The sequence below is a fragment of the Tamandua tetradactyla genome, chromosome 12, assembly GCF_023851605.1.
Source record: "Tamandua tetradactyla isolate mTamTet1 chromosome 12, mTamTet1.pri, whole genome shotgun sequence".
Lineage (NCBI taxonomy): Eukaryota > Metazoa > Chordata > Mammalia > Pilosa > Myrmecophagidae > Tamandua > Tamandua tetradactyla.
Window position 1 is genome coordinate 71005372 of NC_135338.1, and position 18102 is coordinate 71023473.

The 18102-nt window shown below is 43.9% G+C and overlaps 1 protein-coding gene and 1 pseudogene across 4 annotated transcripts in view; one reads left to right on the top strand and one right to left on the bottom strand.

Annotated features, from left to right (window-relative positions):
* THSD4 (thrombospondin type 1 domain containing 4) overlaps positions 1–18102 on the bottom strand; it is a 691564-nt gene that overhangs the window by 355200 nt on the left and 318262 nt on the right. The window lies entirely within an intron of this gene.
* Positions 7429–9293, top strand: LOC143652349 (poly [ADP-ribose] polymerase 2 pseudogene; annotated as a pseudogene).

Below are 18102 nucleotides of genomic sequence, written 5' to 3' on the forward strand. Positions count from 1 at the left end.
GCAGGTATCTAAGCAAGAGGTAAGGGTGGCTTCTACCAGGCGAGGGAAAGAAGGAGAAGGTTTGGGAGAGATCCAGGAGGTAGAAGACACTTGGCATGAGGAAGAATGATGACGCATGGGCAATGCCCAGATAGGATGAAGATCTCTGAACATCTCCAGCCAGTGGGGGGGGGGGGGGGGAGCCTGCAGTATATACAGTCTCATCCTGCTTCCCTGGCCCAGCTCCTCCTCCTTGGGCCTCTATTTCCCCATCTATTCCCCATATCTAAGTGGAAGACAGAAGAGGAAGAAATATCCTTTAAAAGTCCCCAAGAAAAGTAGGTTAGACCCTCTTCTCTGAATCAACTACGTCCCCAGCCCTACTTTCTGGGTCTTTCGCACTCTCGTCATAGGAAATGTCAGCACCTACCTCCCATGCAATAAGCATTTTCTTATTTGCCACTATTTAAAAACTGATATAAATGACCAAAGAGTTCTTTCCAGTTACCTCCCCAACATCAGCTGGTACAGTGTGATTTACAAACAAAAAAGCATCAAAGCAAGTTTGGGGAAATAACTCATTGAATTTAAGCGCCCCGCCCCCTCCCCCGTGTCCCCCAGGGGAAATGCATACCAACAATGCAACTGATGGAGTTTGATTTATATGTAGGTAACTTGGGCTGCAGGGATAAAAAGTCTGGGCAAATACAAATCTTAAATTTAAATGCACGTCACCCAGATTTTAAATAATGAATCCCCTTTCTTCTGGGCTCATTAAATCTGAAGCCAAGGAGGCAGGCCGGGGGTGGGGGTGGGTGGGAAATAAGGCATAAATCTTATCATTTAGCTTTATAATGTAGAAAGGACTTGAAATCCCCCAAAAGGTAGCAGGAACAGCTTTTAAATCCTGCCTTTTCTCTGCCCTTGTCTACCTCTCACAGGCACCCTAATTAACTGCGGCACAAGTGTCAAACCAAGGAACCACAGCCAAGATGCCGCAGAAACTTGAACTACTGAGCTCAAAGGGGGCTCATTTGTTTATTGCCATTAGGTAATGGTGAAGGCAATCCCACTGAGCATCCTGTGGGAGACCCCGCTCAAATTAATAAAAACCTTGTTTTCTTCAAAGTGAAATGCAAGAAGAGATTAACACATTTGAAAATGAATAGGAGCAGGCTCATTTACTACAGTGTCAGTGGCTAAGAGAGAAAACTTCCTAGCTTTTAGGTTAAGAATGGGAAGCTTTTGGCTCTATGTTGAGTCACTTGTCTGCCAGGGAAAAAGAACTCAGTTAAGGGCTGCACGCAGGCAAAAATGTACTTCATTTGGGAAGTTTTACATTTCTATTGACTCATTAGGGGATTTGAACTGATATTAAAAATGTATATATTCACTTTCCTAAGTAGGGAACTGAGGACTCAGGGCGAGAGGTGGTGTTTTCATCTTTCACCCCATGGAAGGTCTTAGTTTTAGAAGATCACAGCCAAACTTCCTGTGGGTAGCTGGCTGAGTAAACGGAGATTAAGTATAGGGAATCTGTGTATTCTGGGGCAGAAATGTTCTGTGAGCATCTTCCCAAACTGGGGAGAACACAGTGGAGGAATTTCTAATTGAGAGCTTTTTTTTTTTTTTTTTTTTTTTTTTGCATGAGCAGGCACCGGGAATCAAACCGGGGTCTCCGGCATGGCTGGCGAGAACTCTGCCATTGAGCCACCATCGCACTGCCCTAATTGAGAGTTTGTGAAAAAAAAATATTAGAGCAGTTTGCAGGCTTACCCCTGTGAAAAAAATCACACAGACTAAAGAGTTCCCATAACCTCTCCCCCCTCACACAGTTTTCCCTATTATTAACATTTTGCATTAGCGTGGTACCATTGTTAAAATTGACAATATTATTATAATTATACTATTAACTATAGCTCACAGTTTTCACTCTGTGTTGTACAGTTCTATGGTGATTTTTAAAAAAATTTTATTCCGGTAACATATATACAGCACATAATTTCCCATTTTAACCACTTTCAAATAAACAGTTCAGCAACATTCATTCTGTTCACAATGTGTGCTTCCATCACCCCATCACCACCATCTGTTACCAAAACTTTTCCATCACCCCAAACGGAAACTCTTTACCAATGAAGCATTAACTCCCCATCCCCTGTTAATCTGTATTCTAATTTCGGACTCACTGAATCTGCATATTTTAAATAGTTCATATACAGTATTTGTCTTTTTTGTGTCTGGTAAGCTTAAACTTAAGAGGTGAAAAACGTCTGGATGAGACTATATTAAAGACATTAAGTCCCCAGGAAGACATGCCACAGCTCTATACTGCCAATGCAAACACCAGGGCAGGCTGACTGGGTATGCTACTCCTAACTTACAGGGCCCCAAACCAAGACAGGGGCTGTGGGTAGCACAGTTACTTTGAATTATGACCCTTGGGGGTGAGTACCTTTTCACTGGTATCACTGAGAATGATGAGTTGGAACTGATGACTACAAATCAATTTTAAAAATGGTTATTCCTCTAACTTAATAGGAAGCAGATGACACCATATTATGAGAACTTTGGAACTGGAACCAGTCTTTTCATCTATTTGTCAGCCTGCTGCCTTTCCAATCTTTCCAACAGGTGAAGCATAGACTCCACCATGCAGGTTCCAGAGCAGGGAGGGGGCAATGCACATCCTATCTGTAGGGGCTGATCCAATTGCTCTGACAAGGGCTGAGCCAGAGGAGACTGTCTAAATGAAGTTACCAAATCTAAGACCCAGGTAGAATGTGCAAACAAGGCATGGAAACAAAATGAATGGAGAAATCAGAGGTTCTAATATGTGACATTGGACAACTGGGACAATGGACATAGTTATGAGTTTGAAGGAATTTCTAAGGTGGGACAAAGCTGACCAGGGCTCCTTATCATGGATTTATGTTCTAGTTTGGGTAGTTTTGCAGGTACATTAAAAAGTACTGGCATGGCAGGACACCACAGAACTTTTAGATACACTTAGTACTCAAATAGTTGGTGGTTTGTATTATGAAAACCTGTGAACCTGAAGGTAGAAGCATGGCAGAGAGCAGATGAATGAGGTTAAAAGGGGAATAAACCTGGTCTAGTTAGAGCAGTTGATTAGATTCTAATCAGGGTTATAATACTTATAAGCGATTAGATACCTTTTGGCCCTCAACGGTCAGGGCAAGGGGTCTGGTTCTAAATCCCCACAGTCAATGTATATGTCTTTGTGAACATAGCAGACCCCTAGACTGGCCAGGTATTAGCATTTAGGAAACTCAGATAGGGGACAGAATGCCAATTCCAAGCTTGTCTCATTCCCTTTCTTCTTCTGGAGCAAGAAGCAGGTCACTACAGCTGACAATGTGAATGTCAAAGACCCAGAATGTACTGATTAATCAAGGTATTTGGCAAAGTCTCTCAGGAAATTCTTGTGGACAAGATGGAGAAATGCAGACCAGATGACAGTATAATTTGGGCAACTCATAGTTGGCTGAAAAACTGTTCTCAAAGAGTGCTGATGGAAGGGGGAAGGGAAATGTCTAGTGGCCTGCCAGATGGCTCTGTCACCAGTCCTACTCTATTCTTCATTACTACGAGTGATTTGGAGACAAAGATAGAACAGACAGTGATCAAAACTGCAGATAATTCACAGTTGGGATAAATAAATAATACAATGAAATCAAGATTTAAGGGTTACCAAATATCAAAATGACTTCAATGGCCTGGACCAATGAGCTAGAACCAATGAGATGGAATTAAAGATAACTGTGAAGTCTTTCATTTAAGTTCAAAATAGCAATTACATGAATACAAGATTGGCAAGACCAGAACTGACAACAGTTTCCTTCAACAAAAACTGATAATTTTAGTTTATCACAGCCAAAAATGATCCAACAGTTTGACATGAATGCTAAAAAAGCTAATGTGATCTTTACTTACATCAATAGTAAAATACATCCAAATCAATTGGAAGAAACAGCCCCGCTATACTGGTCAGACATCTGGCCAGGCACCATGCCTTACCAAGAGACAGCATTCAACAAACACCTGTCACACAAATAAACGGATACCACATTTTCTGATGGACCCTGAAACTAAGATGGTAAGAGATCTGGAGAGTGTTCTTAGAAGAGAGGGTTCAACAAACATAGAACATGTAGCCTGGAAAAGATTAAGGAGACTACATGAGAACTGCTTTCAAATAATTGAAGGGATTTCATATTTGGTTTAGCTCCAGAATGGGAGTGGGATGGGAAACTAAGGGTCAATGGTTAGAAGATACCAGAGATAAAACTTGGCTCAAGTAGAAAATGATAACTGTTCAATAAAGATTGGTGTAGTAAGGTTTTTTTCACTGAAGATGATAAAGCAGAATTGGTTGACTAGCTGTCATCTGCCTTTTAGTGTGTCAGGATACATACATGCATACACTGGAAATCAGGCCTGGAGGGCCCCTCAGATTCTTCCAATTATAAGGCTGTATGAGTAATGATTCTGTGATGCTTCTGGTCTTGCTCCATGAGCTCCAAAGGAGCATCTAAGGTGGGTAGGTGCCAACACACAAAGCTTCATGCCAGGAAATCTTGGCCATGGATTTCAAGTGGCAACTAACAAAAGAACCTGGCCTGCACTCCAGGATGGCAATCCATGAATAGTAACTTTGTGAAATGATGTTTAGTTTTGATTTGTTTGTTTAACTTTCTTCAGTGTCGAGATTTGGGAAGAAAAGAAAACTGACTGTCCATTGGGCTTCATCATGGTAGAAAAAATCATGCTTGGAAACTGTGATCAAAAGTAGACTCGAACCTTGGCTTTTCTGGACTGTATTTTTATTCCTCAACAAACAGCAAGTTTGAGCCTCTGATATAAGAAAGGAATACCTCTTTTAATAGAGGTAGATATAATATTGACACTGTTTGCCATATTTAATGCTGATGGAACCTACAGTTCCCAATAGGACATTAAGTTCTTTATTTGAAATAATACTTTTGAAATTTTCTACTAAAGGGGATTGAAAGTTCTGAAAGGTCACAGAGGATGTGGTAGCCCACCTCTAATATGGCCTTCAATATCCCTACCAGCTGGTATTCATACCCTTTTACAGTTCCCTTACACACCGAACAGGGCTGACCTGTATAAGTAATAAGATATTGCAGAAATGATGGGGCATGGCTTCCAAGGTAGGTCATAAAAGACATTGTAGCTTCTACTTTGTGCTTTCTTGGATCATCTGGGGGAAGCCAGCTGCCATCTTGTGAAGAGCTCAAGCAGCCCTATAGAGGTACAGATGGTGAAGAACTGAGGCCTCCTGCCTATACCCAGCACCCACTTACTAGCCATGAGAGTGACCATCTTGTAGGCAGATCCTCCAGCCCCAGGCAAGCCTTCAGATGACTGCAGACCCACCCAACAGCTTGGCTGCAACCTCATGAGAGTCCCTGAGTCAGAACCACCCAGCTAAGCTGCTTCCAAATTACTGACCCACAGAGACTGTGTGTGATAATAAATTTTCATTATCGTTTTAGGTCTCTTTGTTTTGGAGTAATTTGTTACACAGCAATATAACTAATATAGAGGGGTTAATATGAGCTACAATTAAGAAAACTCAATTTTTCTTTGAAGCGTTTAAATAGAAAGGAGCCCACTAAGGGGACTAACATGGATGAACGGGGCACACAGGAAGCATATAGAAGACAGAGGCTTTATGACAGGGCTATGAATGATTAGGTAAGCATCTCTAGCAACGCAAGCTCTGGCAACTTCTAGCATCTAGCCAGGCGGCAAAACACAACCACCATCAAGGTGAAATGACCTTAGCATCAAATACCAAAGGTGTAAAATTGTGCTCAAATAGGGAATATTCATCATTGTCACAAGGTAGCCCTTTTCTATTTTCACTAAAGACGCAGCCACCAGCCTGGTGAGACAAAAGCCAGAATTTAAACTCAAGGTCAAGACTGAAAACTGTCTGCCGACTTTAAACAGTCCAGGATAAATCAGTTCCTGTAGAGTCACGGATATTACTGTCAGCTTCTGACATGAGCTTAGGAACTTTGGGCATCATAAACCAAGCTACTGTTTCCACAAAGTGCAAATATGTCCACATGCCATCCAGCCCTGCTGGCAGCCAGAGGCATAATAAATACAATGTGGAATGTACACTGGTCCATTAATTTTGGGAGAACAGACACATCACTCAAATGCTTTTTAATAGATCATTTTATCGACTCACGGGGTTATCTGGGGCTATTGGTATGCTTTTAAAATAAAAGATGATTTGTATCCCTTCTCCTCCTTACTTATCTACTTGTATTTTGTGAATGTTGCAGGCGATTTATTTCTTCTATTAGCACAAGTATATTCAGAATAACTGACCTAACTTTTTAACCTCCTAGCCACTCCCTTAGGGAATCCTTTGGAAATAGAGTCAAGAAATAAAATTGCCTTCAGTATTGTGGGCCGGAGACAAAGGGGTAAAGGCGGGACAGCTAAGAGAAACAACAAGGAGAAGCCATGGCATTTTCTGTGGGAGAGACATCAGTGTGGCAGAAGGAGAAATTCAGAGAAGGCCCAGAGGTAGAGAGTGCTGCTTGTTCCAGGGCGGCCAAAGGTGTGGAGGGATCAATGAAGGACAAGCTGTGGATCCAGGCTGGGTGCGGTGGAATACATAGACTCTAAGAGGAAACACAATCCACAAAATAAAAAGTATAATGCTTACTGGCGTAATAACACCTCCCTAGAATTTAATAATGCACTGGTCACTCTCCAGTTCAGAACTACCCATGATAAGCTAGTCCCTCACAAAACCAAAATGCTACTCTGAAATAATACCGTTATTCTATATGCAGATCTACGCACATATGTATATATATCTATGAAGATTATGGGTGATTTTTATTTTTGGTGTGTGTGTGTGTCTTTTTGAAGTTTTCAAATAAAAGGAATCCTTTGCTTTAAATATTCTATAGTATGCAAGAGATACAACTTTTTGAGGAAAACTTGCAGAAAAAATATGACACTGGAGGCCATGGTAAGGAGTTTGGATTTTATTCCAGGTGATGGATCTCCGTTTCCTAACTGCAGGCTGAGTGTGCAAGGCTGGGAATACCTGCATGCCCGCCAGCAGCATCAGCCTCCTCCCAAGCCTTCTTCATAGTTGGAGATGGAATTCTACACAGCATGGAGCCTTCATCCTTGTCTAATGGATGCTCACAAGCACACACTGCCCTTCTCCGACCACATCCTAGTAGCTGCAGCTTATGGAGGGATGTCTTCTCTAAGGAGCTCTTGGAATTCCTTGGAACCTTCATTTTATCATTTTGACCTAGAATAACAATGGCTTGTTAAAGAATGGAAGTGCCCCAAGGTGGCGTTTTGAAGGGAAACTTTCCTGGTTGGTGTTATGGAAAGAGGTGAAGACCCTGGGTCCAAGGTTCCTGAAGGCGGGTTGAAGACTGCAGTGTTTGGGTGCCATGGCGGCTCAGCGCAGGAGGACCGTCCGCGGACGCGCGCCAGCCTCTGTAGGGTTAACTGAAACCGAGAAAATCAGTAATGGGAACATAGCTGCAGAAGATTCTCCTCCTGCTAAGAAAACTCGCAGTTGCCAGAGGCAGGGGTTGAAAAAGGAGCCTGTGGCTGGAGGAAAAGCTGTTGATGGTGACAAGATAGAAGGCAAGCAAGAATCTATGAAGACCTTGCTTTTAAAAGGCAAAGCTCCCGTGGACCCAGAGTGCACAGCCAAGGTGGGGAAGGCCCATGTATACTGTGAAGGGAATGATGTTTATGATGTCATGCTAAATCAGACCAATCTCCAGTTCAACAACAACAAGTATTATCTGATTCAGCTGTTAGAAGATGATGTCCAGAGGAATTTCAGCGTCTGGATGAGATGGGGTCGAGTTGGAAAAATCGGACAGCACAGCTTGGTGGCTTGTTCAGGGAACCTCAACAAGGCAAAGGAAATCTTTCAGAAGAAATTCCTTGATAAAACAAAAAACAATTGGGAGGATCATGAGAAGTTTGAGAAGGTACCTGGAAAATATGATATGCTACAGATGGATTATGCCACCAATACTCAGGATAAAGAGGAAACAAAAGAAGAGAAATCTCTTAAACCTCTCTTGAAGCCAGAGTCACAGCTAGATCGTCGGGTACAGGAGCTAATAAAGCTGATTTATAATATCCAGGCCATGGAAGAGATGATGGTCGAAATGAAGTATGATACCAAGAAAGCCCCACTTGGGAAGTTAACAGTGGTGCAAATCAAGGCAGGTTACCAGTCTCTTAAGAAGATCGAGGATTGTATTCAGACTGGCAGGCATGGACGAGCACTTGTGGAAGCATGCAATGAATTCTACACCAGGATTCCGCATGACTTTGGGCTCCATGTCCCTCCATTAATCCGAACAGAGAAAGAACTGAGCGGAAAAAGTGCAACTCCTAGAGGCATTGGGAGATATTGAAATTGCCATTAAGCTGGTGAAGACAGAACTGCAAAGCTCAGAACACCCATTGGGCCAACACTATAAAAAACCTGCATTGCTCCTTGAGCCCTCTAGACCATGGAAGTCATGAGTTCAAAGTGATTTCACAGTACCTACAGTCGACCCATGCACCCACACACAATGACTATACCATGACTTTGCTGGATGTTTTTGAAATAGAGAAGGAGGGTGAGAAAGAAGCCTTCAGAGAGGACCTTCATAACAGGATGTTGCTATGGCACGGTTCCAGACTGAGTAATTGGGTGGGAATCCTGAGCCACGGGCTTCGAATTGCCCCAACTGAAGCCCCCATAACAGGTTACATGTTTGGAAAAGGAATCTACTTTGCCAATATGTCTTCCAAGAGTGCTAATTACTGCTTTGCCTCTCACCTAAAGGATATAGGACTGCTGCTTTTATCAGAGGTGGCTCTAGGTCATTGTAATGAACTTCTGGAGGCCAATCCAGAGGCAGAAGGATTGGTTCAGGGCAAACACAGCACCAAGGGGCTGGGCAAGATGGCTCCCAGCCCTGCCTGTTTCATCAACCTGAATGGGAGTACGGTGCCCTTAGGACCAGCAAGTGACACAGGAATTCGGAATCCAGAGGGTTATACCCTCAACTACAATGAATTTATTGTTTATAACTCCAACCAGGTCCGCATGAGGTATCTTCTAAAGGTTCAGTTTAATTTCCTGCAATTGTGGTGAATATTTATATTGAATACACCAAAGAAGATAACGACAACCTTCAAGCAAAAAAATAGGCATTGTTGTACTTTTGAATTTTCTGACATTTTATGTAATTAACAAAACAAAGCTACCAAAAAAAAAGAAAAAGAAAAGAAAAGAAAGAAAGAGGTGAAAACAGAAGGGATCTACGTGCTGGAATCCAAAGCAGAAATCAGGCTCTCTCCTCAGTCACAACTGTTTCGCCTCCCCATTCCATCCCAGCTCTCTTTCAATTTCTAATTCAGTGCTCGCTGAGAAGGAAGCAGTGCAATGCAGCCTTGGGTGGGGTGGGGTCCTGGATTCAGAAGTCCCTGGCTAAAGCTGGATGCCTGTCTCAGCCACAAACTAGGTACAAGAACCTGGACCCATGCTGTATGCCTCAGTCTTTCCATCTGTGAAAAGAGGATTGCAGTGGCCTCTATCAGAATTGTTTTGGGATTGGGTGACATGATCAGACAATGTGCTTAATAGAGCTACCACTCAAGAAACAAAAAGTTATACCTTTTTATTTTAGCATATATGATCCTTTCAACAGCCTTACCATCTTACCAAGTTAAAGGCAGCTCTTTCTGCTGCTGGGAAAAATTCTCTCTGAAGTGGAGGAAGTTATATAGGAAAAAGAAATGTATATGATCACTTTAACATGTGAGGTTAAAGGGATTAAACAGGGAGAAAAATATATGAATAAGAATGATAAGCTTCCTTAACACCCTTTGGATGCAGAACAGGGGAGATTTTCAATATGTTTATTTAAGTAATCCAAAAACAAACCACGAGAGGAAAAGAGAGAGGAAAAGAAAATTTCTTTCCTCATTCTCAAACCAAATGCCACAAAATAGCATTGCTATTCACACTAGGGGAATCTGATTAAGGGAATAAAAACCTGACCTTGTTTATAAAAGGTGGCCCAGTCTAAAAGTCAGTGGGTCACACTGGACTGAGCTTGACCCTCGACTCTAGAGGGCACAGAAAGAAAGGAAACTGCTCTCAACAGACAGGCATCAACAGCCTCTGTTGCTCATGAAAAACAGTAGGAACTATGAGAACTGGGAAAAGCACAAAGAAATATACTTCATGCTCCAATGAGGGCTGCCCCAAGGTGAAGAGAGCAATTTTGTCTTTGACACCTCTCACCTCCCTTTCAGCACCTCTTTGTGTCAAATCTCCGTCCCCTTCCCTCAGTGTTCCTAATTTCTGCCCCCTACCTCTCAACCAAACTAGGGTTCATCTGGAACGGATTACATCCACAAATTCACTGTCACTCTGGGCCCATGGGTCACGCTGCTGGTGAGAATAGTATTTTATTACAGGCCAATTCGTTAGGTCAAATGAATGAATCCCTGATGCTGGGCACTGGGCCGATGGCACATGGACCCACCCGAAGGGACAAAGTGTCCTGGAGGTTGAATGATGGCTGCTTATTAAGAGGGGGGCCTCCCCCATCCAAGAAATAGCAAAGGCCCGGGCGTTAACTGGTAGGCAGGAGGGAAAACTCCCACCCCACCCCTCCAATCCAACACATAGTCTAAGTGAAAACCAAAGTTTCAACAAAAAGAAATGAACTATCAAGCCACAAAAAGACATGGAAGGACATTAAATGCATATTGCTCAGTGAAAGAAGCCAGTCTGAAAAGGTGATAGACTGTACGATTCCAATTATATATCATTCTGGAAAATGCAAAAGCACAGAGACAGTACAAAGATCAGTGGTTTTCAAAGCTTCAGGGTTTTTTGGGGAGGGACTGAATAAGTGAAGAACGGGATTTTTAGGGTCATGAGACTCTGCATGATAATATAATAGTGGATATGATATTATGCTTTGTCAAAATCCATAAAACACTATAACCCAAAAAGTGAACCCTGACTTTAGTCAATAACAATGTAATAAAGTTGGCTCATTAGAGGGTGCGAGGGTAGTTCAGTGGTAGAATTCCTGCCTGCCATGCGGGAGACTGTGGGTTTGATTCCCCATGCACTTCCCTGCCCACCCACCCCCCCAAAAAACCGACAAATGGTGCTGCAATAATGGGATATGGCAAAAGAATGAAATGTGATCCCCCCACCATACAGCATACAAAAAAAAAATCTGGCTCATCAGCTGTAAAAAAAAAAAGTGCTGCACTAATGAGATGTAAATATTGGGGAAAAGGTGGGGGAACAGTATATAGGAACTCTCTGTACTTTCCGCCCAATTTATCTGTAAACCTAAAACTGCCCTAAAAAATAAACTCTTATTAATTAAAAAACCAAAAGCAGAAAAATTAACATCTCCCTTGGCATCTCAAGTGAACACATTCTCTATATATGATGAGCCCCTCAGTGCCCTGTCACCCCAAACCCTTCCGCTTTAGTAACTGTGAAACTCGAGTCTCCAGTGCAGGGCAGAAGAGGGAAAGCAAAGTTCTGTTTCCCTGTGTTCCTCCTCCCTCTGCCCTGTGCACCTCCTGGAAGCTCAGGGAGCTGTGCAAGATGCACCAGCCCAGAGGAGCCAGCTAGGAATTTACAAAAGGTAGAAAATTAAGTCCCAAAATGATCAGCAAAGGAGGGAGATATTTTGGGACAGCAAAGGTAGGTCTGGGGGGCAGAAAGAAGGAGCTTCCGTGACCCTCACATCAAACCAAAGCCGATCCACACTGAGAATCAAAGCTACGGAAGGGTCTAAAGCACCCCTGGCTCTGGAAGGCGTGATTATTTATTCACCCTGGGCTGATCCCGCCAACTGAGCTTTGGTGTTTTCATTTATGCAGTCAGTGTAGCCTGTCTTGGTAACAAATTCTCGTTAATTTTGTTCCTCTTTGGAATGACCTTAGTGTCAGGGATGGATTGTTGGGGGAGAGGGGCCGGGGGGAGGGAAGACGCCAATGTCGCCCTGAGAACGCCTTCTCTTCAATCACCTCCTGCCCATCCGAATGCATTTTAACGGGCTGTGCTTTCTTTTCCTGGGACATTTTTTCACTGAACTCCCAGACTTCCCTTTATTGCAAGTTGCCATAATATAAACCAGATTTTTTTCCCCCTCCCTCTTGTTTGCTTAAAAGGCGTTAACTATAAATTAGGGTATCTTAAGAGTGAGGTGTCCCATGCAGGGCCTCGGGCAGCTCAGTCCCGGAGCCCCACAGCTGGGCTAGGGGCCAGGCCTGCCTCTCCGGCGGCCGAGCTCCAGGACCCAGCCCAGGGATGAGCCTGCCCTCTCTTGCAAAGCTATCCAGTTACATCAATGTACAGAAACTGCCTTGTTTGACTTGAGCATTAAGTTTTGCTCCTTTTTTTCCCCAAAAAATTCTTTCCTAGAGGAGCAAGAGAGGAAAGAGTGGTTTTAAATGTACATTTCTTCTGAGTTGTTTTCCACGCAGTTCTTGAAGGAGCGTTGACTCACTGCGGGCACCAAGGTTCATTTGCAACAAATGTCCCACATGGCCGTGCCTGGAGGAGATGCCCAGGGGAGCTCTGCTGGGGGCTGCCAGCAGGCCCCTGCAATGGTCATTCTGTATAAGAAGGGAATGATCATACAAAGATCTTCAATGTACTTACCCATTAGATCCCCACCCTAGAACCTTCCCAACTGCGTGTACCCACATCCCTCCACGTCTGAATATCACACCTCTGCAGGACAAAGCCTCCAACAAGGGAGACAACCATTATTTTGGTTTAGTTCAGCTTTGTTTCTTTAGGTCACCCAAGGTCAGAGCTGTTCCTCAATGTCAAAATTAGGAAACATTCTAAGTACCAACTGCTTGCTGGGCATAGATTAAACAATGTCACATCAGCTAATGTCATCACATACTATTTGAAATTCTTACCCAATGTACTATTCACTTATGGTAGGTAATACCATTTTGCATCATGGTCCTCTACCCGCCAAGAACCAAGGAGATGATGAGTCAGTTCCTGAAGCCCATCCCAGACAGAAAAATCTGAGAGCAAAAGACTTCTAGCTTGGAGAACGCGGTGCATGAGAGAGAAAGAAGTTCTGCATTCTGAAAGGGATACCAAAAGTTGGGGTCTGAGCACCAGGTGTGACTGGAAGCCACACTGCAGAGAACAGGTGACCGAGCCCCTGAGCAGGAGCTTGCCACAGGGGACCCCAACCAGCCCAGGGCAGAGACATCAGCGGGGCACTATAACCTCCAGAGCTTTGGTCCCAGTTTCCACATGGGAAACTGGAAACTGGAAGACCATGTCAGAGTGTCCCTCACAACACAGGACAGCTGTGGGAGAGAAGAAGCGGTGGTGAGTCTAGGAGAGAAGGAACGGAGACAGGGTCCCCAAGGCCGGCCTTTGGTTGTATGTAATGCAGAGGTTAGGGGGGACAGTCCGGAGCTGGGAGCCTGCTGGGGATGTGGCAGGCCTGTGGGCATCTGCGGCACACATGAGGACCCAGGTAGGGCTGAGTTAGTGAGATGGGGGAGCTTGGGGGCGGGGGGGAACCAAGGCCCACAAAGCTCAACCATGGAGAGAAAACAGGCACACCCGGGACCAGATGTAGTGAAAATAGAGCAGATGCTCAAAGGCCAAGCAACGTGAACTACAGCACACCCGGCAGCAAGAACCAGCAGGGAAGACACGGGGGGACCAAGCTGTCTCCTGCAACGTCAGATGCTACAAATGCTTCCTCCTTTACCCAGACACCACCCAGGAGGGTGGATGGAGACAGAATGAGAAGAAACCCTCAAGAAGGAGGGAGAAATTCTGCGAGAGAGACCCTTTCCACAAAGAGACTAATTTATCCCAGTAGAGACTTTTAAATCAGAAATGACCAGGTTATCTTTAACCAGCAAGATTAACTAGCAGATCTGTGCCCTGGCAACTCTGCCTCCCAAGTGGAAAGAGGGTACTGCTCGTGAGCAATGTGAGATCAGTGATGAAGAAAGTTACATTCCCACAGATTCTAGGTAGTGGCTGTTTGATTTACACTTGCTGCACTATCTTGGGTGTTATATGAATTATTATTTCCATTTTGCAAATGAGAAGACCAAAGCTCAGAGTCAAAACAACTTGTCTATGAGCACACATCATATAAGGGATGGAAGCTAGATCTTTTGAGCCTAAGTTCAATGTATATTCCATTTGTTGCCTGTTCTACTCTCCCTCAACTCTGTCTAGAAATAAGGTTGTTCTAGTTTGCTAGCTGCCAGAATGCAATATACCAGAAACGGAATGGCTTTTAAAAGGGGGGGATTTAATGAGTTGCTAGTTTACAGTTCTAAGGCTGAGAAAATGTCCCAATTAAAATAAGTCTATAGAAATGTCCAATCTAAGGCATCCAGGGAAAGATACCTTGGTTCAAGAAGGCCGATGACATTCAGGGTTTCTCTTTCTGGTGAGAAGGCACATGGCGAACACAGTCAGGGCTTCTCTCTTGGCTGGAAGGGCATGTGGGAACACGGCATCACCTGCTAGCTTTCTCTCCTGGCTTCTGGTTTCATGAAGCTCCCTGAGAGGCATTTTCCTTCTTCATCTCCAAAGGCTGCTGGCTCATGGACTCTCTGCTTCGTGGTGCTGCAACATTCTCTGCTATCTCTGAATCTCCCATTCTCCAAAATGTTTCCTCTTTTATAGGACTCCAATAAACCAATCAAGACCCACCCAAATGGGTGGAGACATGTTGTCCCCTAATCCAGTTTAACAACCACTCTTGACTAAATCACATCATCCAGGGAGATGATCTGATTACAGTTTTAAACATACAGTATTGAATAGGAATTATTCTACCTTTATGAAATGGAATTTTGATTAAAACATGGATTTTCTAGGGGGCATACTTCCTTTAAAACCAGCACAAAGGTCAAGAAAAAAGATCCTCAGACTCCAATGTTACTCCTCACTCCCCCTCCACAATCCCAGGACACCTGCAAAGTGAGTCTCCACCTTTTCCAAGCCCAGGTTCCTTCCAGCAGCAATGCCAACTAGCAAATGAAGCAATATGGATTGCAGCTAGCTAATGCATTGATCATGCTGGCCTAACCGGGATTGGAGAGGGAAGCAACAGCTCTGCAGACCCCCTTGACTATACCTGCATATATTTCTGCAACACCAAAGCCCTCTTTCCTCTGTTCCCTCTTTTGGCCCATCCAGTTTCACACCTCACACTTCCCTTTGGGTGCTCTGTGTCTGCCCTGGACAGTGGTCTGACTTCAGAGGCCCAAACCACGTCACTTTAACACAGGGATAGATTTTTTTTTTTTTAATATTTTTATTGGCAAATCTTCACACAATACAGTCCACACATGGTGTACAATCAGTGGCTCACAGTATCATCACATAGTTGTGTATTCATCACCGTGATCACTTTGAGAACATGGGCATCACCCCAGAAAAAGAAATACAAAGAAAAAAGAAAAAACTCAAACATTCCATACCCCTTACTCCTTCCTTTCATTGACCACTAGTATTTCCATCTACTCAATTTATTTTATCCCTTATCCCCTGCATTAATTACTTATTCTTTATTCATATTATTTTACTCATCTGTCCACACCTTGGATAAAAGGAGTATCAGACACAAAGGTTTTCACAACCACACAGTCACGCTGTAAAAGCTATATAGTTATACCACTGTCTTCTAGAATCAGGGCTACTGGAACACAGCTCAACAGCTTCAGGCACTTCCCTCCAGCCACACCAATACACCATAAACTGAAAAGGGATGACTATATAATGCATAAGGATAACCTCCAGGATAACCTCTCGACTCTGTTTGAAATCTCTCAGCCACTGAAACTTTACTTTGTCTCATTTCTCTATTCCCCATTTTGGTCAAGAAGCCTTGCTCAATCCTACTATGGTGATAGATTCCTGTCCCAAGTGGTTTTCTTCTAAATGTCCACATATCCTGTTCTGTTCCTGGGGTCAAAACTACCTAATGAACTAGGCATCCACTTTGGCCTGTCAATCTTACAGGTACCAGCTGGCGTTAAAACTGACTGCTTCCATGTCCTAGGAGTTCTGTGCCTGTGTGTGTTTAGTGCCAATCAATTTCCCCTCCGAGTAACTCTATGTTTCTCTAAAATGCTGTTTCAACTTGAACCTAGTAATAATAAGTTTATTGCCCAATTCAATTTCTCATTTTGCTTCGCAACACTTTTTACAGCTCATGGTAAACCCATCAGGGAATGTCTGTATAGAATAAGGTCATTTTCATCACCGACCTTTGTGGCTTTCATGTCTTTAGATTAAATGGCAATAACAGCTTACTTTTTCGAGCCCTAACAGTACATCAGACACAGTCCTAGGTGGTTTACATAGAATGATCTCACTCATCCTCAAAAATAACTCTGTGAAGTAGGGTCTATTATTATCCCTATTTCCTTAGGGCACAGAGAGGTTAATTAACCTACCAAAGGCCCCACAGTAGTGGGTGATAGAATCTAGACTGGAACCCAGGTCTTTCTAGCTCCAGAGCCCCTGTTCTTAAAGAAACAGGATCCAACACACTCCCACACCTTGGACAGTCATGTATGTGCTTGTGTTTATAAGAATAATTCTAAATTCAATCGCTCTAGTTACTGCTTCAAGCCTACACCCAAGTCTTCTCCATTTAATAGAGAAATCACCATAAGGGGAGAGAATATCCTCCGAGATGACCTTTTGGGGCAGTGAATAGGCCGCCCATAGGTCAGCACACCCAGGTAGGAACGGCCGGTGTGTTTTCTACTTTGCCTGCTGTGGTCGGCCCAGCAGGGGACAGGGATGTGAGGGAGAATGAACAGGAGGCGATGGGATTTCTATGTAATCATCAAATGTGCTTACAGCCAGGCCCCAGTTTTCACCACCTCTCCTTTGACCAATCCATTTACCCAGCCATGCCTGAAAGCCCTCTATATTTAACTTTTCACCACCTTGTTTCAAGAATTTGTCAGTTTCTACCCAGCAGTGAGCAACAGCAGTCGACCATTTAACCGATCGATGCACGAGTGCCATCTAGGTGTCAAAGGAGGTAACTGCAGCCACGCAGGCGAACCTGGCGTTCACTGTTCTTTCTTCCACCTTTGTGAAGTCCCTGCAGAGAAGGCAGGAAGGACTGAACTAAGTCCCTCATGACAGGACTCTGTACTGGACACTGTATCTAGCAAATCATGCAAATACGGGGGATTTTTTTCGAAGAATTTGTTACGTACAAGTGGAAAAAAGACGTTAGTAAACCTAATTTCTGCTAACTCAAATTCATAGGCAGTGAACTCACCAAACGCTCCAGGCTGTCAAAGGAGTCAGACGTGAGATCAGGAGAGCCTGTTTCTCAACCAGTCTCTGTCACTGAATTCCTGTCTAAACCTAGGCAAACACCTCTGAGGGCCTCGGTTTTCTCCACATTCTCAATGAGGACGTGCAACAATACATGAGCTGCTCTTAGAAGGCCTGTTTCCAAGAGAAAACACGGTACTTTCACATGAAGCCTTCTCATGGCTGCTATTTTGCTTCAAGCAGGCAGATGGACCAACAAATAAAGAATAAATTATCTCGAGATCCTTTGAAGGAGACGAAGGCAGGCACCTCTAGTGCACACGCACCTCATCAGGCCTCCCCCCTTTTCCTAACGAACAGCACCCCGACTTTATGTGTGTTGGCGATGTCCCCATAACACCAGATGCAGGTCTGGCTAATGGGATGGAAGCAGAACTGAATGAGGTGGAGCTTCTGAGAACACTTATTTTCTGAGGAAAAGGCACAGATTCTGCCAACAAGTACCTGGTGCCCTTTATGTGCTCTTCCTGCCTGGAGGTAGACCAGTCAACTCATGCTCAGGAGAACACACAGTCACAGGCTCAGGAGAGTAGAAAGGAGCCTCGGTCCTTGATGGGCATCTTCATCCACCTATAGCTGCTTCTTCTGGAGTTCCCATTACAGGAGGGGGAGGGACTGACTCTTATTTGGTTAAACCCCTACTGTAGGGT